Here is a 13644-nt window from a genome sequence, read left to right as displayed (position 1 = left end):
CCCAGTAACCAGCAAAGGCAGGGAGCATGGAGAGGAAAGAAGGTCGCAACTTTAGAAGGGAATTTTGGAGCAGTTTGATAGGGATGAGGACTAATAAGCAGTGTTACGAAAATCGTGATATAATCGTGATAACATCAAAAAATCGCGAGTTTTCCATTTCACTAATAAAATCATGATTTTTTCCAAAAAAATCGAGAGTTTTTCCAAAAAAATTGAGAGTTTTTCCAAAAAATCACTGAAAAAATCTCAATTTTTTCGAAATAATCGCAATTCGAAGGGTAAAAATCGTCAGGCTCCCGGACAATGTGTTTTATAAGGGAAAAAATGATTTTTTTTGTCATTTTGAACAAATAGCGGCATGGTTTGAGGGTTGAGGAGGAGAGGAAGCCTGGAAGGTGTCTACTAGGGTAGAGGAAGAGGAAGCCTGGAGATTTTAGCATCCCAAGCAAGAGAACTTCATCTTTTGATCAAATTTCTTCGACAAAGTGTGGTTTCCAGATATGGTCACCAAATTTGGCCATTTTGTTTTGGTTTTTTTCTTGTTTTTTCTTGGGTTTCTATAACCCATTGATTACCAATGATTTTTGAGTGGATTTGATGGTTTTTTTTTTCATTTTTGTTGCACAGAGTGAAGAGAATCCATTTTGGATTGAGTTGAGGTTTTTTTATTTGTTTATCAAAAATTCATTGTGTTATGTCATGTATGTAATTTTTTATTTTTTTTTGTAACTTGCAATACTTATTGTGCCATAGGTTCCCTAGTGTCCTCCCTCAGTCGGAGCTCACTAACCTCAATAACTGCGCAGATTTGTCCTCGAGGTCTCTCTACTACCCAGTCCCCCTTGCCTCTGAGAACTGCGCAGATCTGCCTCCCAAGGTCTCATCCCACATCAGCCATTGTCCGCCTAAACTGTGCAATCCTAACTCTTAGTGGCCACTGTGCAATTTTTCTCCTCAATGAGGATTGTGCTCAAAAGTTCCTCAGTCAAGCCTAGGCTGCACTCTGTGCAGTCTGAGTGATCAACCCCTCTCCTTCTCACTTGGAACTGCAATGCACAGCTACTGGGCCCTCTCTCCTAGTCTGTCATTGGTCCTAGCTCAATTCATGGATAATAATGCATCATCTTAGACTAGGGATTTTTCGGATTGATGTCTTCCAATCATGAGTGAATTGCAGGAACAAGTACATTGTCAAATCATGGCGAGATGATGAAGAAAGAGAAGAAGGAGGAAGCATGCCTAAAGACTCACTTGTAGTTGAACGGACGAATGAACCTACCAAGAGCAATAAAAAGGAACACAAGTGTGTAACCACCTCCCAAGACCAAAGATCATTGAAGACCCTGCATCATCAAGCTATGTAGAGGAGAAGAGAAAGCATAATATCCAAAAACACATCTATCACTTAGCAGCAACAATGGCTTAACATTGCCACATCATCAAGCTAGTCCATGTCAGCAGTGTCATGTCAAGTCATGTCATGAATTGTCATATGCTACATCACTATTGTGGGCCATGTATATTGTAAATCAAATATATTTTAAAGTGGAAGTCCAATGGACCCACATGAATATGAAGAGTCATGTAAGTTGAAAAGTCATAGGAAGTTGAACAATCATGAGGGTAGTCAAAGAATCTCAAGGGGTAAGCATCACCCCTTGGTTCTATATACCCCCTCATTGTATGAGAAAAGGAATTTTCACCTTGGCTCCTCCTAGAAGGCATTAGAGAGATCAGCTAGTTCTTTGAGAAGCCTTTTAAGTCCATCACATTCTTCATGCATGACTTATGAATGTTTGTAAGACTATTTTGTGAACGTTTTTATTTCATGTCTGCTTTCACATGTACTAAGATAGTTGAACTATTTCAGTTATTTTAGTGCTTATCTTGTTGGGAATGTGTTGTAATGGTTGTCATTGTTGTCTCATCCCAGTGGACTATTCCACGGGATACTAGATAGACATTTATTTGCTTATCAGTTATAACGACCGTCATATACATTGTGGACTATTCCACTGGATGTTAGAGGGATCTTCCTGTTGTGGACTATTTCGTTGGATATCGGATGGGTCTTTCTGGTTCATGTGCGTCTCTTCTTTGGTGGTACTATTACCTCTCACTTAGAGGCTCACTTTTCTCCCCCCTTTTGCAGTAAGAGAACCTAGACATAGTTGTGTTGCACACTCACCTTGCTTTTCGAAGATACCATTGCATCACTCTCTTGTGCTAACAGCTAGAGCGAAGGAAAATATTTAAGTATTTGGTGATTGGGCCATTATACTAGATGGGACTCCTACAGCAAATGGTGTGAGGTTTAATTGGGACTTCATATCGGGGAGGTCCCCTGAATGTTGGCGGGTCCAGCACTGTCAACACACCCCGACGTTGGTTATGCTCTACTGATCTGCAGCAAAAACCCTCTATGTCCAACGAAAGCACTGAGCTTCTCCCTCTACCTCTGGAATCACTCAACCTGGAAGAATTGAATTTTTCTGCCCCTCCGAAAAATCGAACTTCCTCAAGCAACTCAACCTCCTGACAAAAAGACTACATTGTTCTTGGGAATTTTGTCTTGCTACCCTTGTTGAGCAGTGAAATTCCTTTCCTTCGTTTTTGAGCTCTCCAGTTGATCAACCACGCTTTGATACAATGTGAAAATTTCAAATCTAAAATCCTATTGTAGCAACTGGTATAATTTCTCCTAATTGTTAATTAATTTAACAATTTATTTGCTACAGCAAATATCTAAATAAACACCTTGCAACCTTCACAAATAAATTTTGCAGAAAAATAAAACGTTGGAAGTTGAGAATGCTAGCACACACACAAAATATAACACAATTATTTTTGGACAAAAGTCCCCAGAAAAACCCAACTTGGGAAAACCGGTGCAGCAATGAGGGTTTTTATTATTAAGTAGCAGCGAAAATCTGAGTACAATCTGGATGTTGAAACTAGCAATCCACTGCAAGAAAAAACTACGCAAAATTATTGAAGGGGATTTCCCTTCCTCCATAGGCAATCTCCAACACAACTTGCCTTCAGAAAACTCAACCCTCTAACCCTCTGTGTCAGCCTCTTTATTGCACTGTGCAGTCTGCTAAACGTCAAGTCTTTGACCAGTCTCTGATGAAGTCATTATGCCTTCTACTAGCTGGCAAGTTTCTTCTCTGGCACTCTGGGACTCCTTCCCGACCTATGGAATTGAAGACGTCTTCCCCTCTTAGCAAATCGAACCACCCTCTTTGAAGCTACTGCACAAAGCTTTGTGATGCCTCTCTAGGATAACTCGGTCCTCTTGTCACTGCCTCTCCGGGTCTGGAAAAACTTCCTTTGGATCACTTTCCCTGCCCCTCACTCACTTCTTCAATATATGGCTCTCTCTGGCAACTTACTGCTGCTACTCAGGAAATCGATCTGCCAAGAAATTGAATTGCTCAAGTTCTCAAGTGTGTTGTCCAAGTGCCCATCAACTTCCTCTTATAATCCATTGTTGGAGCTCCAATGGCCAAGATTAAAACTTAATCGATGGCTAGGATCATCTTGGAATCGATCCGTGTGAGTTTCTAGATGATTCTCACCTTGACTTAATTAATACTGATTAATTAATAAGTTTTCCTAAATTTAGACTTAGAAAACATTAAAAAAATGGTTAATAATCTAATTAAGTCACTTCTAGGCGGAGTTTCCAAAAACAATTTATGGGTCTTGGAGATCTCATGTATCTTAGCCTCTCCACAAAGTTTCATAGCTAGAACACATCTAATGCTACAAAAACTAACAAGTCAGAGCTTCTCAACTTCTTGAGATTGGTGATCATGGGAATAGTCATGGGCTCGGAATCCATCATCCTGAATTTCTACAACAACTTAATTATATACTTTCTTCACCCCATATATATTTCCCTAGGTGTATTCCATACTTCTAAACCCAAGTAATAATGCATCAGTCCCAGATCCTTCAATGTCAAACTCAGTTGCCAGCATCTTCTTACATTCTTGTATCCTTCTCTTGACACTTGTAATGAATAGATCATCCACATATAGTAGAATAATGACTGGCTCATTATCCACAACTTTGATGTATAGGTTTGGATCAACAGTATTTTTAACGAACCCAATTCTTAAAAGGTATGCATCCATTCTTACATACCATGCCCTAGGAGCTTGCTTCAAACCATATAGGACCTTCTTGAGTCTACAAACATGAGTGTATTTGCTATTTATTCCAAAGCCTTCAGGTTGCCCAATATATACTTCTTCACCAGTGGTTCCATTCAAAAATGTTTCTTTTACATCCATTCGATGGATATTCCATCCCATTGTAGCAGTGAATGAAACCAAGGATCTTATAGTAGTATATATTGCAGTAGGTGCAAAGGTTTTTTCATAATCTATGTCTTCCTTTTGAGAAAAACCCCTTGCAACGAATCTAGCTTTGTACTTGTCTATGCTTCCATCAACAACGTGCTTGATCTTGTAGATCCATTTGAAAGTGACAATTGATTTTTCACTTGGTCTAGGAACGATTTCCCAAACCCCATTCTTCATGATGGATTGATATTCTTTTTGCATTGCCTTTTTCCATACTGCTTGATGAGCAACTTCTTCAAATGTAGTTGTTTCAGTTTCTATTTGTTTTTCCATGTAGGCAACATACCCATAATATATTTTTGGTCTTTTGCTTTCTCTAAAGGTTCATTTTGCAGCTCCACGTCCTTCGCCATCTTCAAGAGTAGCTTTGAACCAATTTGGCCTGTTCCTTGTGTTGAGTATAATTACAAGTTGAATAAGCTCACATGGTCCTTCGTCTTCTTCTTGAATTGTAGTAGGATTGTCGTGGTGCTCTTCTTCTTCGAACAGTGGTATGCCTTCATCATCGGAATCAATAGAAATATCTTTGGATCTTTTGTAAGCATGATTTTCATCAAATATAATGTCCCTGCTTACTTCAATATATCTTCCTTCCTTGATGTAGATTCTATATGCCTTTGAAGAAATATTGTAGCCAATGAAGATCCCTTTAGTGCTTGTAGAATCTAGCTTCTTTTGCTTGTCCTTTGGAACGTGGATATAGGCGAGACACCCAAAGATTTATAGATGGTCCACACTTGGCTTCTTTCTTGTGAATGCTTCCTCAGGTGTCATGTTCTCAAGAATTCTATGAGGGCTTCTATTTTGTATATATATTGTTGTCATTACTGCTTCTCCCCATAGAAATTTTGGTAAGTCTTGATCAAAGATCATTGTTCGTATACCTTCTTCAATTGTGTTATTTTTCCTTTCAGCTACTTCATTTTACTCGAGACTATAGGGAACAATGAGCTCCCTCTTAATTCCTGCTTCTTTACAATATGCAATCAATTCTTTGGAAGTGTATTCCCCACAATTGTCGAATCTCAAAGTCTTTATTCTTCTTTCGGTTAGGGTCTCCACTTCATATCTAAACTCCTTGAATTTCTCAAATACTTCATCCTTTTTCTTGAGAAGATAGAGCCATGTCTTTCTAGAGTGATCATCAATGAAGATCACATAATAAAGATGATCTCCAAGTGATTTATTAGACATTGGCTCACAAACATGTGAATGAATGAGGTATAATATTTATTTAGACCTTGTTTCATTATTTGTAAAAGGGTTCCCTTGTATTCTTTCCCAAAGCACATCCTTTGCAAATTCCTTCACAGTCTTCTTTGATATTGAGGATGCCATTTACTAATTCATTGAGATAGGGAATGACCTTGTAGTGTAGATGTCCATATCTTCTATGCCATAGCTCAATGGGATTGATTTCCATGTGAACTAAGGCTTGAGGAGATGGTGTTATGACTCTATATATACTTCCTTCACGAACTCCAATAACCCTAGTTTGATTGATTCTTGAATCTTTTCCCCAAACTAGAACTTTTCCATCAACAAAAGCAACTCTATCTCATTTATCTTCTAAGAAAGAAATTGAAAGTAAATTATTTTTCAAACCTGGAACATAAAGTATATTGTTGAGACGCAGCTTTGCTCCGTTTTCCAGCTTCAAAGAAGTTGATCCCAGATCTTTAACAACGTAACTTTTGTTGTCTCCCAATTCCATTGCATGAGAAGGTGGTTCCTTTGATAGAGTGTGAAGTTGTTTACTTTCCCATGTCATGGGTTTTGATGCTCCACTATCAATAATCCATGCATTATCATTATTGAGTGAACCCGTGAGTGCAGCCAAGAACCCTTTTCTTTTGACCTTATTGAATCAATTGTAGATGATTCTTTTGATCCAACTTCCTGCAATATTGAATCCCATTTTCAAGTATCTTATCATAGAGGGAGTAACTATTTCTTTCGAGCCAACATAGTGATCTCCAATCTTCCTTGACCTTAGCTCTAATACCATGTTGAGAAATCAATGCTAGTAGAATTAGGGTTTGATTTCTCTTTCTTGATAATTACTTATGAATTATGTTGGATTCTTTTACTTTTTTATTACATTGTCTTTCACTAAGCAATTACCAAATTATGTATATAAGATCACAAAAACAAGAGACACAAGATATAGAAACGCAGTCAGGGAAAAACCCCTATCTAAGGGAAAACCCAGTCAAACCTCTTCCTTCAATAGTTTTCACGAGATAATCCAAGACTCTTCGACCTAGACACAAACTTCCTCCAATCACCAAGTTAGTGCTTCCTCCCAGCAGCTTTGATCTAGACCTTCGACCTTGCAGCAGTAAAACTTCGATCTATGTTGCAGCAACACTTTGACCCCATCAACTTTGACTTTTGCAACTTAGACCCCTGCAACTTCGACCCCAGCAACTGTAGAACTTCAATCCCTACAATTTCCCAGTAACTTCGTAGAAAAGAGAGAGAGAGAGAAAGAGAGCCCAAAACTTTGATCCTGAAATTCTCCTTCTCCTTGAACTTTGCATGTTTACTGCACTTCTTCTTGTGTATATCGAACTTGTTGAGTGGACGAGCAAATAGATCGAACTGAACTTCTATATATAGCCTTCTTGTGAGTCTAATTGCTCTCATGTAGGCCGATTTCATCAGGCGAGGGCCGACTTGGGGTGGAGGTGACAAATTACATATTTGACTCAACAATAATTTTGTTTACATGAATCATTCAAAAGCCCAAGAAGGGTCTCATAAAATGTACAATGACTATAATGACTCAATATAAATCCTAGGAGTCCTCAATGGGGACTTTGACTGATAAAATGATGACCCAAGCATGAAACCCATGCTTTAATAAGTCATTGTAATAATAATAAATGTTTTCTTTTTAATTCTTTTGATAAGTACATTTCGAAATGACTCAAATACAATTATGAAGACAGAATCTAGTTACATTCTTCAACAAGAAGGACATTTGGTTTGTTAGGAGAGGTAGTTTTAGAGACCCTAAGTACAGTTCTTGTGAAAGACTACAAGACTGTTAGTGGACAAGTTCGTAGAGAGCTCTTGAGGGAGGCAATATGGCTTACCAAGGGTTGAGAGATTATCATTGTCTAGAGGGAGCATCGAACTTCATAGCTTGGATAGGGAGGATCATGATAGTGCTGGAAGATAATGGGTGGGAGAGTACATCAAGCAAGCAATAGCACCACCTCAAGAGCCCCAGCAATTGGCCCAGCATAATAAGAATGATATCAAGGCAAAGAGGATCATTCTAGAAAGGGTCAAAGATCATATAGTGCCTCACATCCATGATAAGAAAACAATGTATGAGATGTACGATACAAACTTGAAGTTGTATCAAAGTACCAATGATACCAGGAAGCTTGCACTTAAGGAGAAGTTGAGGAGTATCTGGATGAGAAAGGATGAGCCCATCGTCCCATATTTGTCAAGGTTCACTCTGGTATGAGATGAACTAGGTGGGGTGGGTGAAGTTGTATCTGATCATGATCTTATGAGTTTTGCCTTACTTGGACTTCACAGGTCATGGAAAGGGTTCTAGAATGTTGTTAGTGGAAGAGAGAACTTCCCAAAGTGGGAAATGTTTTGGACTAACTGCATACAAGAAGAGATTCGAAGAGGAACATAGAAGGGAGATCAATTATGATAGAGGACGAGGAGAATTGTGCCTTGGTAGGCAAGAGTAGCAAGGCTAAGGGAAAGAAGGGCCAAGGAGAGGTTGGGTCCAATGAGAAGGGCAAGAAGAAGGATCTAAGTAAGATCAAGTGCTTCCATTGCCATAAGTTTGGACACTATGCTTCTAAGTGTCCTGGTAAGAAGAAGGGGGTCGGGAAGGATCATGTTGCTACATCAACAGAGGTAGATGACTTTTCTGCCCAGTTCGAGAAGGGTTTCTCTTTGATAGATTGCATGACAATCTCAACAGATAACAATATGTGGTATATTCATTTAGGAGCTTCCTTCCACATAGCCAAGAACAAGATGAATTTTAGCCACCTGAAAGAGAAGGACATGCAGGTTCAGATTGAGCTAGGAGATGATGGTCAGCATGCAACTAGAGTTGGTATGGTTAGCTTTCAAAGGGAGTCAGACAATTCCCTGCATCTCAGAGATGTTCTTTATGTTCCAAGATTGATGTAGAATCTTGTTTTGGTAGCTACACTTGAGGACAAGGGATATGATGTCATCTCCAACAGAGGTAAGGTGTACCTCCAGCACTTAGCTTCTAAATGTAAGAAGAAGATAGGTGTAAGGGTGAAAAATCTCTACAATTTGTAGGTAGGCACAGGTGCAACCTTGAGCAACAAGGTAGGGAGTTCACAGGATAGAGAAGTGGTGGTTCAACTAGAGCGAGATAGAGATCACAAGATGGAGCCTGAGCGAGTATCTCAATTTCAGGTTACGCTATTTAGCAGTTGGGCTGACCAACAGGATGATGAGGAGCATAGCCCAAGGCGAGTGGAGGTAGCCATTCAGTTAGAGACTTCCAGTATAGTGAAAGTACGAGCCAAGTGGGCAGAGGAGTTGGTTAAGGGAGATCAAAAGAGAGTGGAGTCTTCAAGCATCAAGAAGCAGACAAAAAGGTACACAAAGTACATGGCACTTATGACTTAAGAAGTGGACTCACAGACCATGGTGGGAAAGAATTGGTCTTCAAAGCAAGTTCCGTAGAAGAAAGCAAGGAATTTTTCTAGTTCAAATGGAGCAACTGCAACAACGGAGAACTTGGTAGTGTTGGGGACAGATCCAAGTGTAGTTCCTTCTTGTGCATCCTTGAGTTCCTAAAATTTAGGAGTTTCCCTAAAAATTAAGAGTGCATGAGGCAGTTAACTAATGTGTTGAAGTTGAAGGTTGAGTTTTGATCTTCTAGTGTGAGTTAAATTGAGAACTGAAAACTAAAGTGAAGTTAGCCTCCTAAATTTTAGGAGGATCCATTTAACTAGTTTTGTTGACTTTTGTTAACTAGAAAAGCTCTAGTTCAATTCCTTAATTAGAAAATTCACTAATTTTAACCATTCGAATTGCCTTTTAAAGGAGGAACGAAAGCACAAGTTTAATCATTGTTTTGGTGAGCAAAAGTTGGTGAGACTAAGCAATAGGGAGCACAAGTTTGTGAGTGGAGCTTGTGAGAGGAAGAGTGTGCAAGAGAAGCTTGTGCACAAGTTGGTAGATGGCAACAGAGATCAGCGGTCTTGCAAGGGTTTCGAGCTTAGAACAAGCAAGAAAGACAAGTGTGTCTTTCATATTGAAACGGTTGGATTTTGTAAGAGATCAATTGCTCATGTTTTGCTATCAATAAAAATCTCATCAAGCAGAGGGTTTTCCCAATTGGATTCCCTAGTACAAATTTATAAAAAAAAAAAAAAATTGTCTTGAATTGTGTCACTGTGTTTTATTTATGTTCCTAATTCCGCTACAAATTGAGTAGACAAATTTTGTGTTTATAAGAAAAGAAAGTGTTTTTCATATTGTTCTTATTAGCAAATCATAATTTCATGGAAATTCTACTCCTTGGAGCTTAATAGAAATAATATTATCAGATTTCGGTCTTAATGGCTTATATGTGGTGAACATCTTTTACTTAGAAGCTTTTCTTTCTTGCTTATAATTCTACATCCTTAAAGGCACCATTATGATTGTTCAAGACTACCATAAAGATTCAAAAATCGATACATTTGAAGGGAAACTTTATCACTTGGAGGGAGGGCATCTAGAGGGTCTTCTCACACACTCTCCTTCGCCAATTTGGAGTATGTTTTAACTCTTCTTGCTAGGTGATACTCTCAAGTTCCTTAGTAAGGGTTTTGATTCCACTTAATTACAGTCAATTTTGTGGTCAGAGGCTTCCCCTTGGAGAGATCCCTTTTAGTGGGGTTGTGACTTCATAATTTTCCTTGATTAGTCAAGGATCTATCAGGTTCGAACCTCTTGACCTAGTCCACAAACACTAGGTGACTGACTTAAGAGGATTTTCATCTTAATCTCACCTTGCCACTTGATTCCTCTTGACTCCATGCCCTAATAAGATATTGGCATTGATCTTCATATCCTTTTATCACCCTTTTTTCTTTTTTTTCAAATACAAAAGCTCATAAAAATATCCAAAAAAAGTGTTTCACTAGGGGCTACCATTGACATCACCTTGTGCCTAATTGACTATGCCTCGGTGATCCTAGTAGGGAAACCTCCCTTCCATTACTGGAGAGTCATCCTAAACCAACAGGACAAGTTGTTGAGGTGATAATGGGTGACCTTCCCGAAGATTCTCATCAGATTATGCATTGTGGATTGGGGCTTATATTACACACATACAATTTGGGTGGTAACATGGACCTTACAAAGTCGTACTATACCCGACCTTGCAAAGTTGTGGTGTCAATGTTTATGGTAATGCCCGAAGAGGACCTTTTTTATGTCTTTTGAAATGGAACAAAGTATTCACCACAAACAGCATGACACCTCTTCATTAGCTAAGGCTTTCTAAGGGGGTGGAAGGTCAACTTTTTTAATTTGTTAACGATTGTTGATAGGGAGATCAAGAGTTTCCTTAAGATTAGTCCTTTCAAGGCTTTATTTCTTGAAGAATTTATACTTTGACAGTGATTCAAATTCTTACTAAAAAAAAAAACATGTTTACCTATGCCTTGTGAACCCTTAGTGTGATAAACTATTTACCCAAATGCCCAATAAGGTCTTTCAATGCCTTGCTAGAACAAAGTAGTCACCCCTAATGACTCGACACCTATTTCCTAGATAAGAGTTTCAAAGGATATTAAGGGTTGTCAAATTTCCTTCACCGCCTATAAAATTTAACAAGGAGATGGAGGTTTGACTTAGATCCTACGTGTTTAGGTCTTTTAAAGCTTTATTTATTTAAGTATTTATCCATCAAGGGTTGTCAAATTTCCTTCACTGCCTATAAGATTTAACAAGGAGATGGAGGGTTGACTTAGACCCTACCTATTTAGGTCTTTTAAAGCCTTATTTATTGAAGTATTTATCCATCAAGGGTTGCCTTACTAGTAAGGAAGTATTTAACCCCAATGCACCAATAGAACCACTCAAAGCCTTATTTCTTAAAATATTTACTCCTTGAGGACATTGCAAACCCTATTTGTAACCAAGTATTTAACCCTAATTATTCAACCCCAATGCATTAATAGTGGAAAAGGAAAGGAGTTGTCTTTAGTGCGACTTTTTGGAATTTTCGGTGACAAAATCTGGCAGAAAATTTGAGCTGAAATCTTGATTTGTGTTATTTAAACTGGTTTTTTGACTGTATATGTGGATCAACACCCTGAAAAAACCCTATGGCACTTCGATTGTGCAGGAGTTACCCATAAAGCTTGTGATTTCAATAAATTCCTACTGGATTTTAGAGAAATTAGACCGTAAAACCCACCGTAAAAGCTTCCAAAAAGTCGCACTTAAGACAACTCAAAAAGGAAATATTGAAAAGAGAAAATGAGCTGTTTACAAAACATCATCTAACCCTAAATCAAGCAACAAACCAAAACAAAAATCACAAGTCACAAGGACCTACCATGAGAGAATCCCATGTCGTTATAAGATCACCATCTCCAAGTCGGATTGCCAATATTACTCATCTCTCATTTGAATCTCTACTTTGGTGCCAGAGGGCCCCAAACCCAAAATAAGGAAAAAGCCGAAAACAGACGTAGAACAACAAGAAGCAGCGAGAGACAAGGCCCTGGGTTCAAAAACTAAATCATCTGCGGCATTTAAGGGATCTTCCAAATTAAAGCCTGAATAAGTCATGTATGCACTATATATATATTTTTTGTCCTCAATTTGTCTATCAGAATTCCTATTGCTTCAATAGCAAAAATAATCCCTAAAGAGACATTTTTTATCAATTCAGTTAGTGTTTGCACACTCTGACGCAATATTTGAAATCCTCACTCAGTTTGTGCCATCCACCTTTTCGGTATCACCGAGGTATGTTATTCTCATTGATAAAGATATAAGTTATAACCATTCATGTCTATAATTAAGAAACGACATTTGGATAACCAGAGCCTTATTCTTGCATGGAAATCTTCCATTAGGCATTCACAGAAAACATGCAATTGTGAAAGTACAGTTTAACCAGGGTTGAGGTGTCATAGTCATAATAAATGAAATCATAGAAAAGGCAAGAAAACTTAACAGCCCTCGAAAGAATATTTAGGAGCCATCTTTGTAAACACTTTATGAAAGAAATCAGAGTAACAGACCACATACCAGCCACTTTCTTAAGACTATGGGGAAGGAAAACACCTTAAACGAAAATATATGGAGTTCAGAACATCTGTATTCGGTTAGAAATTAGAGCACACACAACTTAGAGAAAAATAGACTCTCGAGCAAGATGTGAGTAATCTCGATCAACGGTTGATTGGGACTCGCAAAAAATAAAACACCATCACCAACTTTCATCCCCATATTTTTGTGCGATCAAAATAAGACAGCCAAAGGTGAATCTTAATTCATTGACAATAGAAAGACATTGCCAAGCAAATTTTAACATGGTATAGAATTCCACTGGAGCCCTTTTTTGTTTAGAGGGCTATTATGTAAACAATATAATTAGAAGCAAACATTTTGGCCCCTGTAGAGCACACTGCAAAATCATTAGTGCACCAAGTACAACGGCAAGGAGCAATAGGGTAAAAATTACAAATGGAGAAGCCCAAATCAATTCCAAGGTTAAGGAATGGGTTTGGCCATTAGAGGAATAATGTGAAAGGCAGCATACTGAAATGCCTGCTCTAAGCAGATACCTACAAGCCAAGGGCAAAACCAGTAACTAGAACCATATCAACATGATTATGAGCTACTTGATTGATGAGATTGACAACAGATATCATAGGGCCAATTTCAACCGTTAGTTCAGTCCCACTGCAAATTTTGAATTTTGCTTTCAGATAAGCCTGTCTGATAACAGAACCATTTGTATTGCCCAGCCTTGATTTCTAATTTACTAGTTTTCATCAATGTTTTGTTAACATAACCATTTCCAACATGTAACTATCATTCAATGAAGCTATCTTATTCATCTCATTATCCTTACTAAATACCATACAATGAGTTGCATAACAAAGTAATATTCAATATATAGTATAGAGTGGTCCTTAATTTTAATAGCTTTCAGCAATTATAAAGCGCAGGTAATCCTCCAAAAATTTGGAAAGAAAGTAGTAATTTCTTGAGGACATAATCTTTAAAAACAAAT

Source organism: Pinus tabuliformis, chromosome 5_2 (assembly GCF_031772625.1).
Source record: "Pinus tabuliformis cultivar Carrire ecotype Pingquan chromosome 5_2, CPIR1, whole genome shotgun sequence".
NCBI lineage: Eukaryota > Viridiplantae > Streptophyta > Pinopsida > Pinales > Pinaceae > Pinus > Pinus tabuliformis.
The sequence above is the reverse complement of the archived record's forward strand: the minus strand, read 5'-3'. Positions refer to the sequence as shown.